Consider the following 19377-nt stretch of genomic DNA (forward strand, 5'->3'; position numbering starts at 1 on the left):
CACACCTAGTGGGTTCCCTTCTTCTAGGGCTCTGCTAATTGAGTCACGAATGGTGATTAGGCTGTCCCAGATTTTCCTTCCTGGTACTGCGCAAGTCTGGTCAGGTTCTATGAGTGTTTTCAGAACCTTCCTCATCCTATTTGTGATGCATTTGCTAAATATTTTGCTGTCTACATTCAACAGTGTTATTGGTCTCCAATTTTTTTAATTGTTTACTTCCCCTTTTGTGTGGATCAGTTTAACAGCTCCTTGTGTGAAGGTGTTTCCAAAGGATTGTTTTTCTATGCATTGTGTTATCATTTCCATAACGTCTTTTGCTATTTCTCTCCAGAATGTTGTGTAGAATTCCCATGGCAGGCCGTCCTGCCCTGGAGCGGAGTTTTTGGGGGCTTTGTTTATTATATCTAGAAACTCCTGTCCTTGGAGGGGGTTCTGTAGGAATTATTTTTCCTCTGTGGAGAGCCCTGAGGTGTTTCCTTCCAGGAGGTCGTTGCATGTTTTTTCCTCAGATTCTTTAGTTGAAAATAGCCTTGTGAAAAATTATTTTGCTATGTTTTCTATGTCTTTTTGGTCTTTTTGTAGGACGTTTTGGTGGTCTAGAAGGCCGTCTATTTGTGTGTGGTTCGTTTTGGCTTTTTTGAAGAAGAAGGTGTTGCACTTTTCATCTTCTTCATACTTCAGGACCCTTGAGTTGAACATAGTTTCTTTCCCTTTTCTAGTGAACCAGTTCCTAATATCTGTCTTGATCTTATTTATTTCTTGTGCTACTTGAATCCCTGCGTCTTGTAGTTCAGTTAGGTTTGCGAGGGAATCTTGTAGGTCATTGAATATTTTCCTTTTCTCTGTGGCTTTTTCTTTACCTTTTTTAGAGAAAAAGTACTTAGTCTGTCTTTTGACATATTCCCACCAATCTTGTATTGATATGAAGCTCCCTTTTTTGGTTTTTCATACTCTGTAGTTTTCTAGGAATTCTTCTTGGATGTCTTGTTGCTTTAGGAGTGTGGTGTTAAGTTTCCAGTAGGCGCTCCCTTTTTTCTGCATGGTGGGGATTTTGATTTCAGTGATTAGGGTTTGGTGGTCTGAGAGGCAGCTATCTTGTAATTTTGAGGAGATGCATGGGATGCTCCCTGAGACTAGTATTAGGTCAATTCTTGAGATTGTATTTCCATCATTGGAGATCCAAGTGTAGCCTGAAGTGTTTGGGTTGCAGGTTGTAAAGGAGTCTTGTAGACTAAAGTTGGAGATTAATTCACTTAGTTTTTTGGAGGACTTATCCAAGGTGAATGTTTTGCAGAGGCCTATTCTATCTGTTGTACGTATAATACAGTTAAAGTCTCCTAGTACTATAGTGGGTGTGCATCCTACTAGGAAGTGCTGCAGATTTTCAAATAGTGTGTGTCTCTCATTTTTGGTTGTGTGTGCATATATGTTGCAAACACGTAAATTGAAACCCTGTAAGTCAACATGTAGCATTACCGCCCTTCCTTATTCGATGTTTGCTTGCTTTAAAATGGTAAAGTTGTGGTTTTTAAAAAGGAAGCATAGGCCGGCGTTTTTGTTCCCGCCCCCTGACCATATGGATGGGCCTAAATCCCATTCCTCTTGTAGGGATGAGTGGTCATAATTAAAAGGTAGGTGACATTCTTGTAGGCATATAATGTCTGCTTTTAGGAGTTTGCAATATTCATATATAGCCATTCTCTTGGGTGTTTGTTTTAGTCCTCTGACATTTAATATGGCTATTGTGATAGCCATGAGAAAGTAAGTAGATTTGTAACATCATTTATGTTTTATAATGCGTCTACATCGATGGGCTCAGCTGTGTCTGTCTCTACGTTTTGTTGGTCAGTGGTGGGAATTTCTTCCTCACTCCCTAGAAAAAGGTCGAATGGATCAAGATCTTCTTTATCTTGCTCAGGTTGTGGGCCTGTAAGATTTCCCTTTAGGGCTGCTGTGTGCCCTGTCATGCTTATTTCCTGTTTCCCTGAGATGGTGGGAAGTTTGGAAAATATTGTTCTGGTGTGTTCAGCATTTAAATCTGGGAATAGGCGGTCGAACCCCTCTATTGATAGTTCAGTTGATTTGATTGTTGATCTTCATTTTTGCCGGGTATGGATGGCATTTTGTGAGATTTTAAGGTTCTGATTTTGCTTCCTTTTAATTGTCCTAGTATGGATCTTCTCTGCTTTTTGTTTTATCTTTTTGTATTCTGTCCCTGCTGCTATGCTGTCATTTGTTTCCTCCTTCTCTGAATCCGTGTCCTGTTCATTGTTTTCTTCCCCTACATTTGTTCCTACTTCCATTTCTAGTTCTATTTCTTGTGTATCTTTCCATAGTTTTGATTTTGTTTGTCTTTTTGTTTGCGCTATCTCCCATTTCCCTTCTGTGTCTTCTGTGTCTTCTGTGTCCTGTTACTATACCGGTGATGTGTGTGCTGGCTTCACTGGGGTTAATATCTGCACTGCTAGTATCCTGCTCTTGTTTTAGTTGGTCTTCGATTGGTCTCTGACTTTCAGGGGTTTCTGTGACTATGTGCTGTGTGTCCTCACTAGGGTTTGTTTGGCTATTGTTGGGTTCTGGCTCTTCTTGGGGTTTGCTGGGTTTTTGATTTCCTTCTGGTTTGGGGAACACGTCTTGTGATTCTGGGGTGGGGGTGGTTCCCTTCGCTTCTCCTTTTCCATCCTCTCTGTTCTCCCTTGGGTTGACTGTGTTTTTTTTGGCTTTCTTGCTGTACCACAGTGAGTTGCTGTCTTTTAAGTGGCATTCTTTATATAGATGATCGTTTGTCCCACATAGGTTGCACGTTTTGGCAATTGTGCAGTTTTGTGCCTTGTGGCCTTTTACTCCGCAATTTCTGCACACATCTCCTGTGCACATCTCTTTTGAGTGCCCAAATTGCAAACACTGCCAACAAAAGATTGGCTGGCCTGGGTAGTATAGGAAGCCTCGGTTTGGGCCAATGGAGAAATTTAAGGGAGGGTGTTTAGTCCCTCCTATGCCGTCTTTGTCTGGGGACAGGACTACCATAAACCTCCTCTTCCCGTTCCATGCCCCCCATTCATTTTTTAATTCAGTCCCTCCTCTAACCTTTTCACAGTACCGAGACAAAAAAAATTCAATTTCATAGGTAGGTGCGAATGGGTTGTACATGTGTACATTCATAGGTATTTCCCTGGGGATTGCGACAGGGGTGACCTTGTAGCCGACTAGTTCAGGGTGGTTCCTATTGGTGTTATAATTGTATAGGAAGCTCTGGTAGTCTGTCTCTGAGGACAGTGTGATGTCAAAAATACCCTTTTTCCAAAAGTCTTGGATACACTTTGTTTGCGCTGGCTCTCTTTTAAAAACCTGCCTCATTACTACCTCCATGAGGTGTTTAATGCTGCGCTTGTCTCTTGCATCTTCTTCTATTTCTATCCTCACTGTGAACCTAATGTTCGATGTGGGTATATTACCTCTGTTGCTGTCCTCTGAGGTGTTGTCTTTGCTGCCATGTCCATTCCCAGCTGCTGCCGCGTAGGATTTGGATGCTGCCATCTTCTGGGTGTTCAGCGCCCTTTCTTTGGCGCTTGCGTGCCCCCTGGCCGTGCACCAGCCGGTGCGCCTGGGGGGCTCGCTTTCTTTTATGTCTGGCCCTCCTTGCGTGCCCCTTGGCCGTGCACCAGCCGGTGCGCCTAGGGGCTCGCTATTGTTTTTGAAATTTCGATTTCCTTCGGGTGACTTCTGCTGTGCTGTGCGCACTGGCATGCCCCCTGGCCGAGCCTCTAAGGGCGCCTAGGGGCTCACTTTACTTATTCCTGCCGGTGAGCCTGTGAGCCCTCCTAAGTTCGTCTTGTACCAGCTGTGTTTTCCGACGGTTTGCGTGCCCCCTGGCCGAGCACCAGCCGGTGCGCCTGGGGGCTCGCATTGTACTTTCAGAAATCTTTGGAATGTGGGTATTTTCTGTCTTTGGAGTCTCCCCGGGCCGAGCACCAAGGTGGTGCGCCCGGGGTCTCTCCAAATTAAAAGTCGGCCAGAGAACGTAGGATTTTTTTTTTCCCCTCAATGGGTGTTTTCCTCCACTGGCGTGCCCCCTGGCCGAGCACTTTGCAGTGCGCCTGGGGCCTCGCGTGTTTGTCTCCTATTCTTTACTCGGCGTGCCCCCTGGCCGAGCCTCTAAGGGCGCCTGGGGGCTCGCTTAACTGTTTTTCCGATTCTCGACCCTGGGGGGAGCCTGTGAGTGGGCCTGTGATCTGCGGTGACCAGCTGTGGATTTAGTCAGCCTGCGTGCCCCCTGGCCGAGCACCAGCCGGTGCGCCTGGGGGCTCGCGGTATTTCTTCAGAAATCTTTGGAATGCAAGTATTTCCTGTGTTTGCTTTGGAGTCTCCCCGGGCCGAGCACCAGGGGGGTGCGCCCGGGGTCTCTCCAATGAGAATTTGCCAGAAAAAAGCTTAGCGAGGCTAAGGGATTCTTTCTCCCCGGTTCTCGCGGGGTATCCCCGGGCCGAGCACCGCTGGTGCGCCCAGGGTTTCCCCGCTTTTTTAGATCTTTTCGTGCGTTTTCTCACCACCCTTGTAGTGGCCTTCCCTAGCTCACCTGGGTCCTGACCGTGATCAGGGGTTCCGATTTGGGGTGGGTTCTCGATCGTGAGTGAGTGGCCCCGAGCCGTGCACTATCCCAGTGCGCCCGAGGTCACTCAAAAAAATGCCTCCTGGCCACGCAGCTATGTGCGGGCTGTTCGTCCGGTTTGGAGAGGCTTCCCCTTCGCCCCGAGTTTCTGGGCATCAGCTGGGCCCCGGACAAGCCAGGGTGCCGCAGCCCGTCCCTCCACTCAGGTGGCTCCAGGTATCTCTTCTGATGTAGGTTTCTGCCCTTTCGGAACGTGCCCAGGGTTCACGCAGCCTTGCCACGGACAAACCGTGGAGCGAAGGCCCAGTGTCCCCCAGGTGTCCCTCGAAGGTGGTCACCTATGCTTTAACCTATTCGCCCTCAGTCACGCAGCCTTGCCACGGACAAGCCGTGGAGCGAAGGCCCAGCAACCAAAAGGTTTCTAGGGGTCAAGCGCCCTCTAGCTATTCACAAGTGTATTTCTACACTTGATCTTAGCTAAAAGGCCGAGAAGCGATGATAAGAACAGATTATTTTTTTTTTTTATCCTACCCGTCACACCCTCAGTCAGCCGGTCGGGCCGGTCTGCCACACCTGCCGGCCTCGCCCTTCAACCCAGCCGTCTCGCCTGGCCTACTAGCCCAGGGGGTACTAGGCATGGCTTATCTTTTCAGCCAACCCCAGTCTGTCCTGCTACTACCTCCATCCAGCAGCCAACCAGCCCAGCTGAAAGCGGGGAACCAATCCGCAGACAGCCATTAGCTGGTTGGCCTTGTGCCGGTCGGACCTAGGAGGGTTCGCCTGGAGAGGGGGGCGACTTAGCCTTCCAGCCATGCCGTTCAGCCCTGTCGTTCCATCCAAGGTCATCAGCCCGGTTGTCGGCCCAAGCCGGTCAGCACAGCAGCCCAGTCCTGCCTGCTGACCTACGAAAAAAATCGCCATTCAGCCGGCCTGCCAGTCAGCCCCCTTCGGGGTGCCTGCCCAACAGTCCAGCATGCCAGGCTACTAAAAACGTTATGACATCACTGTCATATGCGTTATGACATTTCTGTCATATTTCGTTCCGGTACCTTCACATTCCGTTCCGATTCAGTCATCTCGTTTCACCGCGCTGGGAATATCATTGACCCACGACGTTCAATGAAGACATCCCAACTGACCGCCCTCCCCTAGGGGAGGCAAGTGATACTACACTTGATCTTAGCCAAAAGGCAGAGCAAATTTTTTTTGTTTTGAAAACCTTTATTTATTGTTAAAGGCACAAATACAGGGTAAACTTTACAAGTACATTTATCCAAGAAGAGATCGGTACATTGCGTTCATAACCACAGGTTACAGCGCGTGGTATAGGGCACGTTTTAGAAGTACATCATCCAAAAGGGAGAATATCGTTATATCGCTTTCAGGAACCACAGGTTACAGAGTGTGGTATAGGGAAAATTCGATAAGTACAGTATCCAAGAAGACTAGTATATTGCGTTTATAATCACGGGTTACAGAGCGTGGTATAGGGCAATCTTTACAAGCACATTATCCAAAAGGTAGACTAAATCTTTATTGGGCCTATACAAATGCCAATCCTATTGTATACCCGGTGGCAGGGTAGTGTAGTAAGTCTCTCAAGTGACCCATCCTTTCCAGTCCGAGAAGCGCCACAGAGCTCTAGCTTGGGGAACCCCAAAGCGAGCATCATCAATGTGGACATGAGTGTGCATTTTGTCCAGGCAGATATTCCTGCAGGCCGCTGTATGGAGCACTTTATGATGGAAAAGTAGTGCATTGCAGGCCTCCCACAGTGTCTCTTTGCCACAGTTTAGGATGCGCCATGCCGTTAGGAGATATAGATCTGGCAGGGACCAACAATACAATACCATTTCGAAAGTCAATGTCCGAATGTGGGCAATGTTCTGGAGAAAGGGTCGCAGCAGGGCCCAGAAGGCTTGGGCATGGGCGCAGGTCCGAACAAGTGGTACACAGTCTCTGCATGCAGGCAGGAGTCTCTGGGGCACCGGTCCACGGGTGCCAGCCCCCGCCGATGTTGGAAAGCCTTCACTGGCAGACAGGCGTGGGCGCTGAGCCAGGCGAGGTCCCTTTGGCTATGTGACATGCCACGGTGGCCTATCAGTTCCCAAACAGATGAGGATTGTCCTTCTGAAAATGGGCCAAGCAGTGTTGGTTGTTCCAATGAGTTCAAATGGTTCTTGAGCTGTTTGGCTTGGTGGCGGGCTGCGGGGGGTATGGCCGCAATGTCCAGAGTGTCCATAAATGTAACCAAAGCAGTATAGTACTCAGGTACAGTCTGGGCCAAAGGCGCAAGATTAGAGGGACTGAAAAGGCCCCGGTGCCTGAAAGTTGCCCCCATATAATACTTAACATATGAAGCTGCGTGTGAGGGTATGACAGATTCAAGCCGGGCAACTGTGTGGCAAAAAACTTTTGACATCAAAAAAGTGGACACATGAGGCATCCCCTTACCCCCCTTCCGCCAATGTTTAGACTTTCGAGCAACTTAATCTTTCCATCCTGGAGCCCCAAAGGAAAGTGAACAACTTAGTACATTTTGCCAAAATGGGTGGGGGCGGAGGGAACATCATGGCTAGGTATAGCATCAAGGGCATAAGCACAGCTTTGACAATTAGTACTTAACCCTCCAGAGTCGGAGTGCGTGTGGACCACAGTGAGATTTTCTTTGTCAGTTTACCATACACCTCGTCCCAGTTTTGTGCTATCGGTGTCTGTTCTGCGAAGAGTACCCCCAGAAGCTTTATGGGCGTTGTGGTCACCGGTACTTGTAGGGCGGTCAACATGTCCCATGGGCCCATCTTCAAACATATACACTTATCAACATTGAGCCGTAAGCCAGACACCTCTTGAAAAATAGATGCTTGTGTGAGTGTTCTGCGGACAGACTGCGGACAGACTGGGCGTCTGTGCATAATATCGTGACGTCATCCATGTAGGCCACTAGTTTAGCCTGTGTGCCCTTGCCCTCTGGTACAAATACCCCACGTATAATTTTATCTCTTCGTAGATGGCATAAGAAGGGCTCTAGCGCACACACAAAGAGAGCAGGAGACAGTGGGCAACCTTGACGCACCCCGGACAGGATGGGGAATGGCTTTGTATGATAACCATTGATGCTTACCACACTGTTGGCATTAGCATATAGAGACCGCAGCATGCTCACCACAGTATTCGGAATTCCCAGGCGTTGCAGCGCTGTGAAGAGAAAAGCATGCAACACTCTATCGAAAGCTTTCTGGAAGTCTAGGCTCTGGACACCCAAGGATGTGTGCCTGTCAGCATGATAGTGAATTACATCCCTGAGTGTGGTCAGGCTATCCACAATAGACCTCCATTTTACAGCGCAAGTTTGGTCTGGGTGGAGCACATCACCTAAAACAGTGCGAAACCTACGCGCCAACACTTTAGAAACCGATTTGTAGTCTGTGTTAAGCAATGAGATGGGCCTCTAGTTTTGCAGAGAGGTCACTTCCCCTTTTTTGTAAAGCAGGATGATGATACCTGTGAAAAAATCGTTAGTGAAGGCATTATGTTGAAAGGACGTCATCACCATGTCCATGAAATCTTGACAAATAAGCTCCCAGAAGATTTTGTAGAACTCCCAGGGCAGCCCATCAGGGCCCGGGCTAGAGCCTGGGGGGGCCGTGCCCAGTGCCGCAAGGAAATTCTCCCCGGTAAAGGGGCCTGCAAGGAATGTCTGCTGCTCCCTGTTCAAGCCCACATCTGCCGCCTCGCAGTATGAGTTGAGCTCTGCAACCAGGGGAGTTAGTAGGAGCAGCATACAAGTCACGATAAAAGTCATGGGCAATAGCTTGGCACTCAGTAACCCCTTGTTTACATACACCATTGGCATCCTTCTGAGTGGTAAGCAATGAGTGAGACCCCTGAGCCTTTTTAAAAAAGAAGGAGTTACATTTTTCATCTTCAGTAAACTGTTTGACACGGGATTGAAACATAATGGCCTTGTTCCTCTTTGCTAACCATTCTGTCATGTCTTTCTTTATGGCATGTACATCTTCTAGAACAGGTTTCCCTGCTGCCCCCAATTGTTTTACCAACACTAGGTGATTTTGTAAGGCGCGGAAATCCTTCCATTCCGCTTGCCGGATCAGCTTTCCTTGTACCTGAAAAAAGGAGCGAGTTTTTGTTTTTACCCATTTCCACCATAAGTACTGGGAGGGGAACTTCGTTTTAATAGCGGCCCACTTAGCGTATTGTTTGCGGTATTTAGCTGTGATAGCAAGGTCACGTAGCAGGTGACCACTGAGCTTCCAGGACCCCGGGCACCTCTGCGGGCGCTGCGGGATGGTGAAAGAGGCGCACAGCAGTTGGTGATCAGAGAAGGGCACTGGTTCCAAAGTACAGGATGTGGACCTGAAAGCTTTGGATGCAAAGATATAGTCTATTCGTGAATGAACTTGTCCGTGCTCTGCCTCCCAGGTGAAGCCAGTACCTGGTGGTGAGTGGTGCCTATAAGTGTCATACATGCCTAAATCAGTTAACATTCTAGTGAGAGAATGAGAGGTGGCATCAAGTGAATAGCCAGTTGCCAGCCCCTGGCGATCCTTGACATGCAGTATGCAGTTAAAGTCCCCTACTAAGAATAACGGCGTTGCACCAGTAAGAAAGGGTTTGATAAGGGCGAGTAGCTCCGCCCGGTCCTGCTTATGGGGGAAAGCGTACACATTACACACTTTAATTGGAATACCATCCATTAGGAGTGAAAGTAGGACCGCTCTGCCAGGGTTCAGTACTCGCTCCTCGGTGAGTTGCCAATGCCTTCGCTGGAAAAGTACTGCTAGGCCGTCATTTTTCCCCGGGCCACTGGACCAGACTGATGGGCCGTCCGGCCAGAGGGCCTGCAGAGATGCATAGCGGGGTCGGAAGGGTAAATGGCACTCCTGTAAACAAATAACATCAGCACATACATTTCTGCAGTAATCCAGTACCATTGTTCGTGTGAGGGGGGAGTTCATACCCCTCACATTGCAAGATGCAACGGTGACCGCCATCAGTGTGATGTAAAATAATACATTAGCCATATTCATTTTCGTGGGTGTAGCGCAACCTGTTCATCCGAACCACTATCCTGTAGATGGGTGCATGGCGTGCATCAATAATGCCTCTAGGTCTGGCGTGTTTTCCAGATCTGTGGTCTGGCTACCTGTGAACCCAGTGTCTATTGGCCGATCTGAAAAACCCTCCTCGGAGTCCGAGAGGGAGGTGAGAAGCGCATATCTGTTCCCCCTGCGGCCCCTGTCTAGGGAGGACACACGCTTGCGTAGCTTGATGGAAGAGGGCTGGTCCCCGGTGGTTTTCGCCTCTCTACTTTTGCGCTTGTTGGTGCTGTGCGTTTTCCACCCACTGTGATCCATGCTAGTACCCTCTACATTCGGGACCAAACGAGGAGCAGCTACGGACGTGCTTGACGCTGCTCGTCGGAGGTCACCCACCACCTGGCTCACACAGCTGGCCTCACTCTCCGGCACACTTTCGGCCACCACACTCGGTGTTTCTACATTCAGGCAGGGACAGTGGACCAACCAGGGTAGCGGGGGAAATCTTTCGCCACAGATGCGGGTTCCGTACTGGGGGGTGGGGATTGTGTCTTTCCTGCGCGTGCAGCCCTACGCTTTATTATGCTCTGTCTAAGGCGCGCCGCTTCTGCCTGTTCTGCCAGTCCCTCCGCACTGGGGAGTTGTACCTCCTCCTCTCCCATGTCTACTTCGAGGTCGGGGCGGGGGGGGGGGTCGTCTGCGGTCTGTGTCCCCTCCTCCCCCAGGTCTGCCTGTCCCCCGCAGCGCCGTATTTCAATACCATCTATGATTCCCAGCACTTCAGGGTCGGGGGGGGTCCGTACCAGGCTGAGACGTGTCCGAGACCTCTACTGTGCATCTTGACCCTGGAGCTTGAACCACAGACAGGGGGGGGGGTGCCCGGCCCCACCGGCTGCAGAGGCATAGGAAAATTTCTTCTTTGGGCACGTTCTGAGAAGAAGGTGTTCACTACCGCAAAGGTTGCATTTCTTGGGTACCTTACACTCTGGCGTTGTATGGTCTAGGCTACCGCAGTTACGGCACGCTTGTCCAGAGCATTGCTCTTTAACGTGTCCGAACTGCTGACACATTCTACAAAAAGGGGGTTGACCCGAATAGAGCAGGAAACCCTTGTTTGCCCCCAGGTTGAAGGACTGGGGGGGGGGGCAAAGCCCCTGACTCTGCTCGGGTCTTCCTTAAAAGTGACCAGGTATTTTCGCTTTCCATTCCAAATACCACACATATTTTAAATCTTTTGCCCCCCTCGAAATGTATCACAGTACCTAGAAAGAAAAATCTCAATCAAGTCAGTGTACGGGTTATACATACGGACAATGAGTACCACTTCCCTCGGTGCAAACAAGGGGGTGAAGCGGAGACCTCTGAGAACAGGCTGGTCTCGGCGCTCTGTCACAATGCGTAACACTTCCTGGCAGATGGAATCACTGGCAAAGGTTACATCATATAAGCCTCTAGTCGAGAAATCTTACACACATTCAATTGCGCGCTCAGTCATGCCACATTCCTTTTTGAGAACATTTTCAACTAAATACAATACATTTTTCTCTTTTCTAACCTCTCCCCACACTTCCACTCGGATCGAGTTGGGTATATGATCACCCATTCTGGTAGACCCTGTGGCTGTGGAGTATGCCGCCATGAGGGAGGGGGAAAAGGGGGGAGGGGGGAGTATGGGTGATGGACCCTCCAAGTGTCACCACGTGGGCAAATTGAAGCCCAGAAACTGAAAACCGGCGGGCGCTTCCTGCGCGCCGCCCACAAGGGCAGAGAGTCTGCAGCTGCGGCTGTCCCGCCTCTCCGTCTGCGGAATATGTAAATGAGGCAATCCAACAGTGCTTCACGGCGGAGGCCGAGCACAGGAAAAGGGGCCTGGCCTCTCACACCCCCCGTTTCCCCACACCTGTAGGCAGGATGCAAGGAGTGTTCTTAGCCCGAGAGCTCGTGCAGTCTTACCTCCGTGTGCGGGGCTCACCAATTGTTCGGGGGGGTCGTAACGGTGTCCTGGGACTCGGGCAGTGCAGCCAGATGAGAAAGGCGGGCCGTCATCCTCCCGGCCCCTCAAAACAGGGGGCGGGGGTCGCGCTGCGTGCGCGGGGGCAGCCCAGGTGCCGGTCCAAATCCCACGACGTCCGGAGGGGGCAGTCGGTGTATCCCCCGGGGGGTCAGCAAGACACTACCCGTGCTGGGTAGGGATCCCGATCCAGAAGGTCTCCGTCCTATGGGGGGCCGCCGGGGGGGGGGGGAGTGCAGCAGGTGTCTTTCGGTGTCCTGGGAATCAGCCTGGTCCCGGCCAAGCCAGGTGCCGCAGGCCCAGCCCGTCCACTTCAGGGGTGCCTGGTATCAGCCCCGAGCGTCGATGTCGATCTTCCTGCCGTGAGTGACCGCCTCAGAGATGCAGCCTTGCCCCGGTCAAGCCAGGGAGCGAAGGCCCAGCCCCTTAAAGCAGATACCGCAAGCAATGTCCAGCACGCCGTAGGAACCCTTCACCCTTCTTTGCACAGCCTGGCTCCGGACAAGCCAGAGGTCGCAGGCCCAGCCCTTCAGGGGCCGGGTGTCCCTCCTCAACCCTTAGCAGCAAACCAAGTAAGAACTGATAAGAACAGATTTTTTTTTTCTTTTTAAATTTTTCCTACGTGTCAGGGCATCGTTTCTGGTTCGGATACATCAATCGTCACCTTCCATAACACCCTATTTATTCGTAAGTCGTTGGTAACAAACTTGGTAACAAGTGCGCAAGCTATCCCATTGACCTTTTACCTGTGAAGGGAAAAGGTCACGTTAAATAAAATACATACAGTAAATTATTTACATTTACTCCACCTGTCTTCATCCGTTCTCTCCTCTCTCTCCGGTCGCCAAACTGGTTCCTGAATTGAAGGGAAAAATAGGAAAACACAGGTTAGTGGTCCCTCTGGGGGCCCCTTGAGTGACAAGGAGGCCTCCGTTGGGGTTGCTTTTGTTCCCTGAGTCTTTCTGGGGCCCCTGCTTGACAGGCTACCCCTTGGGTCATCAGGTTTCGTCTTCGCTATCTCCATCTGATCTGTCCAGTGCTGCGTAGTCGCGCAGGAGGCTGTGGATCATAATACGGCATCCCAGGGTTGATGTCTCCTTTTTCCCTACTACCAGGTGGTTTCTGGAGAACAGAAGAACATCTTTGAAACAGCACAGGAGCCTCCAGCAGCCCGGGAGGTCACCTAGTGCGTGTGTCCCTGGGAACAGTCCATACATGACAGAGTCAGCAGTGATGCAGGTCGTAGGGATCCAGGACCTAAGCTCCGTGCCCAGGGCCTTCAGCAGGTCCTGTGCGTACGTGCACTCCCAGAAGAGATGGTGTGTTGTCTCGTCCACGGTGCATCCTCTTGGGCAGGACTTGTATCGGTTGAGTCTTCTTGCGTGCATGAAGGCTCTCACAGGAAGTCCTCCTTGGATGGCCATCCAGGCGGTGTCTTTGTGCTGGTTTGTCAGGTGCTTGGATGCGACGTTTCCCCACACGTGGTCTGCTGTGGCTGAGGGGAGGGCGCCGATTGGCTCGCTGACGTCCCTTGCACGTATCTGTCGCTGGACAAGCTTGGAGGTCCATGTGGCGGGGCTAGCTGCCTCCAGGCCAAATTCCATCACAAACTTCTCCACTTCTTTGTAGAACCACGGGGTCTCCCAGTTGTACGGGACGGCACTCACCCACTCTGCCCATCCGAGGCGCCTCCACGTTGGCAGCAGGAAGAAGCGTGGCTCTCATCTTCGGTCCTCAGGGTGTTCCTCACGCAGTGGCACACGAAGATCCCTCTCAGGATGGTGGCGATGTCCGGCACTCCTTTGCCTCCCTTGTCGTGGGTCTTGCACATCACCGTCCTCTTCACTCTGTCCATCTTCGAGCTCCAGATGAAGTAGAAGATCATTCTCGTGATGGCCTTGGCCGTTGTGGTCTGCACTGGCCATAGATGAGCGACGTACTGGAGTACTGGCAGGGTCTCGTTCCGTAGGACCAAAGACTTCCCTTCGATCGTCAGCTTCCGGAGGCTCCAGAGTCCCAGCTTCTGCCTCGTCTTCGCCAGTCATTCCTCCCAGGTCTTCTCTGCTGCACCTTCTCCGCCGAACCAGACTCCCAGGATCTTCAGGAAGTCCCTCTTGATGGGGAATGGTAGTGGGTCTCGACGGGGGGGGGGTCCAGTGTCCGAAGAGCAGGGTTTCTGACTTGGCGCTGTTGATCTTCGCTCCTGATGCCTTCCCAAACTCGATACAAGTCCTTTCCAGTTCTCTTATGGACGGTCCGTCTGCGCAGAATACTGAGACGTCGTCCATGTACAGAGAGCACTTCACTTCTCCTTTTCCTCTGCTTCCCGGTGCCTTTACTCCTCTGATGTTACTGTTCTGCCGGATGCGTTCCGCGAGGAGTTCTATTACGCAGATGAACAGGAGGGGGGAGAGGGGGGTATCCCTGCCTCACCCCTGACAGGACCGGGAAAGGGTCAGTACTCCAGCCATTCACTGTTGCCGTGCTGGAGATGTCTCTATACATTGTTTTCACCACGTCGCAGAAGAAGTCCCTCAGGCCCAGTGCTCTGAGTGCCCGGTCCATGAACTCATGGGAAACGCGGTCAAACGCCTTCTCCTGGTCCAGGCTGACCAAGGCCGTCGGGATCTTGCGACCCTTGACGTACTCGATCGTGACCAGGGCCAGGCTGTCCGCGATTTGCGTCCCGGTATACCGCAGGACTGGTCTGGGTGGACTATCTTTGCTACCACTTTCTTTAGGCGGTTGGCCATTACCTTCGCGAGAATCTTGTAGTCCACATTGAGGAGAGAGTTGGGCCTCCAGTTCTTGAGGTCTTCTCTCTCTCCCTTCTGCTTGTACAAGAGTGTTATCATGCCCTCTCGCAGGGATTGCGGCATACTGCCCTTGCCCACCATTTCCTCGTAGAGGGTCAGCAAGTCCGGCCCGATCAGGTCCCACAGTTCGACATATAGTTCCACTGGGAGACCGTCATTCCCGGGTGTCTTGCCTCTCTTGGAGGTTGTGGCGGCCAAGTGCAGTTCTTCCAGGGTGAAAGGCGCGTCTAGGCCTTCTCTCTCTTCCGGACCCAGTGTCTTTGAGATGCCCTCCAGGAAACTGTCCGCCTGGGCTCTCTCCGACGCCTTCGGTGAGTAGAGTTCACCGTAAAAGTCCGTGACGACTCTCATGACGTCCTCTTTCTCACTTTGGAGGTTGCCCTCCGAGTCCCGAAGTTTCACCAGCGGTGTGTGGGCTGAGGGAATTTTCTTAAAGAAGAACGAGTTGCATTTCTCGCCTTTCTCTAGGTTCTCGGTTCTGAAGATGATTTTCTCGGATTCCTCCCTAAAGTGCTCTGCGAGCCCTTTTCGGGTGTCCTCCAGGTCGTCATCCACGTCCCATCCCCTGAGCTCGAGTTCGTACAGTTGCTGCAGTTTGCTCTGCAGCCTCCTGAACGTCCTCTTCTTTTCCCGTGCAGCAGCTCTGCTTGCATCCTGGAAGAAGCTCCGGAACCTGGCTTTCACCCATTCCCACCACTCGCTGGCGGATTGAAAGAGGCCCTTCATGTCCTTCCACTCTATGTACGCGTCTCTGAGGTTCGCCACTAACTCCTCGTTTTCCAGCAAAGAGCAGTTCAGCTTCCACGAACCTGGGCCAGCAGAGAACTTCCCTGTAAGTTCCCCCTCGAAACTGACTGCTCTGTGGTCAGAGAAGTGGACGGCGACCATGGAGCTTCACCCAGGCTTTACTGTTGGGGAGGTGAGTAGGAGGTCGATCCGTGAACGCACGGATCTGTCCGGCTTGCTCCAGGAATAATTCCTGGCGTTCGGCCCCATGCTCCCGATGACATCCTGGAGGGACACCTCCTTTATCATCTCCACCAACAGACTGGACGTCACATCCATTCCTGCAGAGCCTGGCCCACTGCGTCCATCCATCTCTACTATGCAGTTGAAATCACCACCCATTAGAATGGTTCTGGAGGTCACGAGTTGCATCCTGAGCACCCTGAACATCTCGAGTCACTCCTTCTTCTCCGGGGTGAAATGCCTTCCCCTGATCAGAATGGCCACTCCAGATGATTTGCAATCGTTCCCTCCAGACCAAAAGGATGGCCCGTGCGTCCACTGCTGTTCAAGTTGGCTGTACGACTGGGTGTACGGAATTCCGCATTCCTGCAGAAAGCAGATATCTTGGTTCTGGGTGGCCAGGAAGCGCAACGTGCCGACCCGCCTGAGCTGATCCTTCATGCTTCTGACGTTTAGGGTGAGCAATGATATAGCCATTGTCTCTGTGCTATCGGTCAGTGTCTGGTTTCGGTACCTACTGGGGTTGAAGGCCCTGAGTGTCCCTACTGTGCTTGTAGGTTATCCTGCTCTTCCGGTGGCCCCCACTCTACTGAGGCGTCCCCTGTGTGTTTGATGAGCTCCTCATTTTCTACTACCAGGTCCCAATGCTCTGGTACGTGTATGTTTGCCAAGCTGTTGAGTTGGCGGTGGAGGTCCTGGAGGGTTGATTCCTCCCTTTCCTGCTCGTCTCCCTCTTCTTCCTCCATCTCATCCTCCTCTTCGCTCTCGATGAGGATGGGGGTTCCGTTCCCTGTTTCTTCATCGGTGCCCCCGTTGTTCACCTTCTTGCTCTTCAGGAAGTCCTCCTTCCCTTGTAGCTTCCTTTTCTAGGGGCCTGTCCATAGGGGGTTTCCGTCTGTTGTCTCTCCGTCATCCAGTGTTTCCGGCTTGGGTTCCGTTGGCGGTGGTTTTTGTGCTGTCGCCATCTTGATCCTTGCGCTGGAGCGTTTGGCTTCCGTGAGTTTTAATGCTTTCTGGCGCAGCGATTGGACTTGCCCCCATGATTCTTGAATGGGCACCCACTCCTCCTCACTGTCGTCATCCGTCCTTTCTCCTTTCTTTTTTCCCTTTTTATCTGTTTTCTTGGCAACCTTTGCCTTGGCAGAGTCCTTTTTCTCCTTCTCCTTCTCCACCTCCTTGGTCTCTGTGTCTGGCATTGGTGCCTTCTCTCCGGTGGCCTCCTTTGTCGGTGCTGTTCCTTGCGGTGCGCCGTCATTGGGGGGTTCCGGTTGTTCCTTGGCTGGTGTTTCCTCAGTCGGTGTGGATTCCCTCGGGGTTTCCTTTGGCGGGGCCTTCACTGATACTCCGTCCTCAGGGTTTCCTTTGGGGGTCTGGGGTTCCTTGGCTGGTGCCGTCACATTAGGTGGTGGTGGTCCTGTGACCGGTCCTGCTTTGGGGCCCTCTTCGTTGCTCTGGCCTGGTCCCATGGGGGTTGCTGTTTTTGGATCCTGGCCCTTCTGGTCTACCTTCCCGGGTGTCGCTGTTGTTTTTCCCGATTGGTCTCAGGCGTCTTTCAGGAGGGTGTTGAGGCTGGCGTTGGCTGTCGCTGAGAGCTTCGGCCTGGTCTGTCTCCATGGTTGGCTCCAGGCTGGGCTCGCTGCAGCGGCCGCTGCATATGTCTTCGGCAAGTCTGACTTGGGGCATCAGTAGTACGTGTGGCCCACCTCTCCACAGAGGTTGCACTTCCTGGTCCCTTTGCATGAGCTTGCAGATCCAGCAGAATTTCACAGGGCAATCCTTGCCGGCGTGGCCCGTGCCTTCGCACTTCCTGCAGGTGAAGGGTTGTCCTGGGTACTTGATCCTCCCCATGTCTGATCCTAGGTAGAAGCTGGCCGGTGGGTGTTTCATGCCATCTCTCCCTGATGGGTCCTTGTGGAGGTCAATCTGTGCCTGCCAGGTCGTGTTCCAAATTCCGTTGGCGTCCCTGACCTTGGTGGGTCCTGTCCGGATGGTGCCGTACCTTTGGAGGGGCGACACGATGTCCTTGTCTGGGATGTGGGGGTTGGTCATCTCAACCGTAATCCTCTTCTCCGTGGTTGCTGGCTCCATTCCTGCCGTTACGCTGAAGTTGCTGTAGGGTGTCTCCTCCTTCTTCCCCTGAAAGAAGTCCCAGTACTTCTTAAAGAGTGCTTGAATGAAAAAGCTGAGTAGGAAGATCATGCCCGATGCGGATGCCTGGCAACTCAGTACCTTGTCCCCTTGGACCCCTGCTGGTTTGAGGATTTTGTTCACGAATGAGGCTCGCTCCATTCGGGGTCCAGTTTGTCCTTTACCTCCCACCGCATGAGCTGGGTGTGCCGGTGGGTGATGCTATACCCATTGAAGGGTTCGGGGGCTGTCCCCTGCCTGGTCCCTGCCTCACCCTTCCCTCCACTCCCTGGTTTGGCTGCCTTGGGGTTTCCAGGGACACCTGTCTGCCCTCCTGGTGCCTTGGGCCCTGAGGCCTGGGGTACCGGGGTCTTGGGGGGCCAGCCTTCCCTGCGCTTGTGCCCACTTCAACGGGTGCCTCCTTGCCGCTGTCCCCAGGGGGTAGAGGTTTGGTTTCTGGGCGTCCAGCTGGGGGATGCCTTCTGTGGTGGCCACTGAGGGTTCAGTGTCCATGTCTTCCATTTGGTTGGTTGGGGGGATCACTTGGTAAATTATGGGTTACCGCCGGATTACCTGGTTCACCTTTGGACCATCCACCTGGGTGCCTGGGGTGTCTCCCAGCAAACCTTAGAGGTCTGCAGTGCAAGAAACTTTGACCAGTCACTCCCTAGAACTAAGGCAGTGTTATAGGTGTGTCCACCTAAGCATAAATCCTCCTACCAGAGATCTGGATGCTGTTCAGGCCTGTGAAGGATGTTAGGAGGTGTTTTAAGCCTCCAGCATTAGTCCACCCAAACGCCAGGAGAGAGAGAGTAAAAGCGCACAACGTTACCTGTGCTCTAGGAGCTGGCCGCAGGCCCTTGGGGGTTCTACTTTGAGTTCCTAGTGAACAAACAGGCACCAGCACGCTGGTGTCCCTCCTCCGCCTTAATTAAAAGCGCGTCGGGCCGTCTCGAAAATTTGCATACATTTGCATAAAGCAAATTTATTCGCCTCCAAAAGTCAAAGTCGTAGTACAGTCCAAAATCAAATTTCAACTGCGCAGAAACCGCGCTGTGAATCCGATAAGAACAGATTTTTTTGATCCTACCCGTCACACCCTCAGTCTGCCGGCCTCGCCCTTCAACCCAGCCGTCTCGCCTGGCCTACTAGCCCACTAGCCCAGGGGGTACTAGGCATGGCTTATCCGTTTGGCCCTGTCGTTCCATCCAGGGTCATCAGCCCGACATCGCTGTCATATGGGTTATGACATTTCTGTCATATTTCGTTCCGGTACGTTCCGATTCCGAATCTCGTTTCACCATGCTGGGAATATCATTGACCCACGAAGTTCAATGAAGACATCCCAACTGACCGCCCTCCCCTAGGGGAGGCAAGTGTTTGTTTTGAAAACCTTTATTTAGTTTTAAAGGCACAAATACAGGGTAATTTCACAAGTACATTTACATGTTATCCAAGAGAGCCTGGTATATTCATAACCACAGGTTACAGAGCGTGGTATCAGGTACGGTTTTCAAAATACATCATCCAGGAGGGGTAATATCAGTACGGTGTTGTCAGCGCCATAGGATACAGAGCGTGATATAGGGCAGGGTCGGTAAGTACATTATCTAAATAAAGCCAGCATATTGCGTTTATAAACCAAGTGTTACAGATCGTGGCATAGGGCAGGGCAAGCTTTATAAATACATTTTCCAAAAGGCGGACTAAATCTTTATTGGGCCTATACAGTGCCAATCCTATTGTGTACCCGGTGGCAGGGCAGCACGGGAGGTCATTCAAGTG

The sequence above is a fragment of the Lissotriton helveticus genome, chromosome 6 (assembly GCF_964261635.1).
Source record: "Lissotriton helveticus chromosome 6, aLisHel1.1, whole genome shotgun sequence".
Taxonomy (NCBI): Eukaryota; Metazoa; Chordata; class Amphibia; order Caudata; family Salamandridae; genus Lissotriton; species Lissotriton helveticus.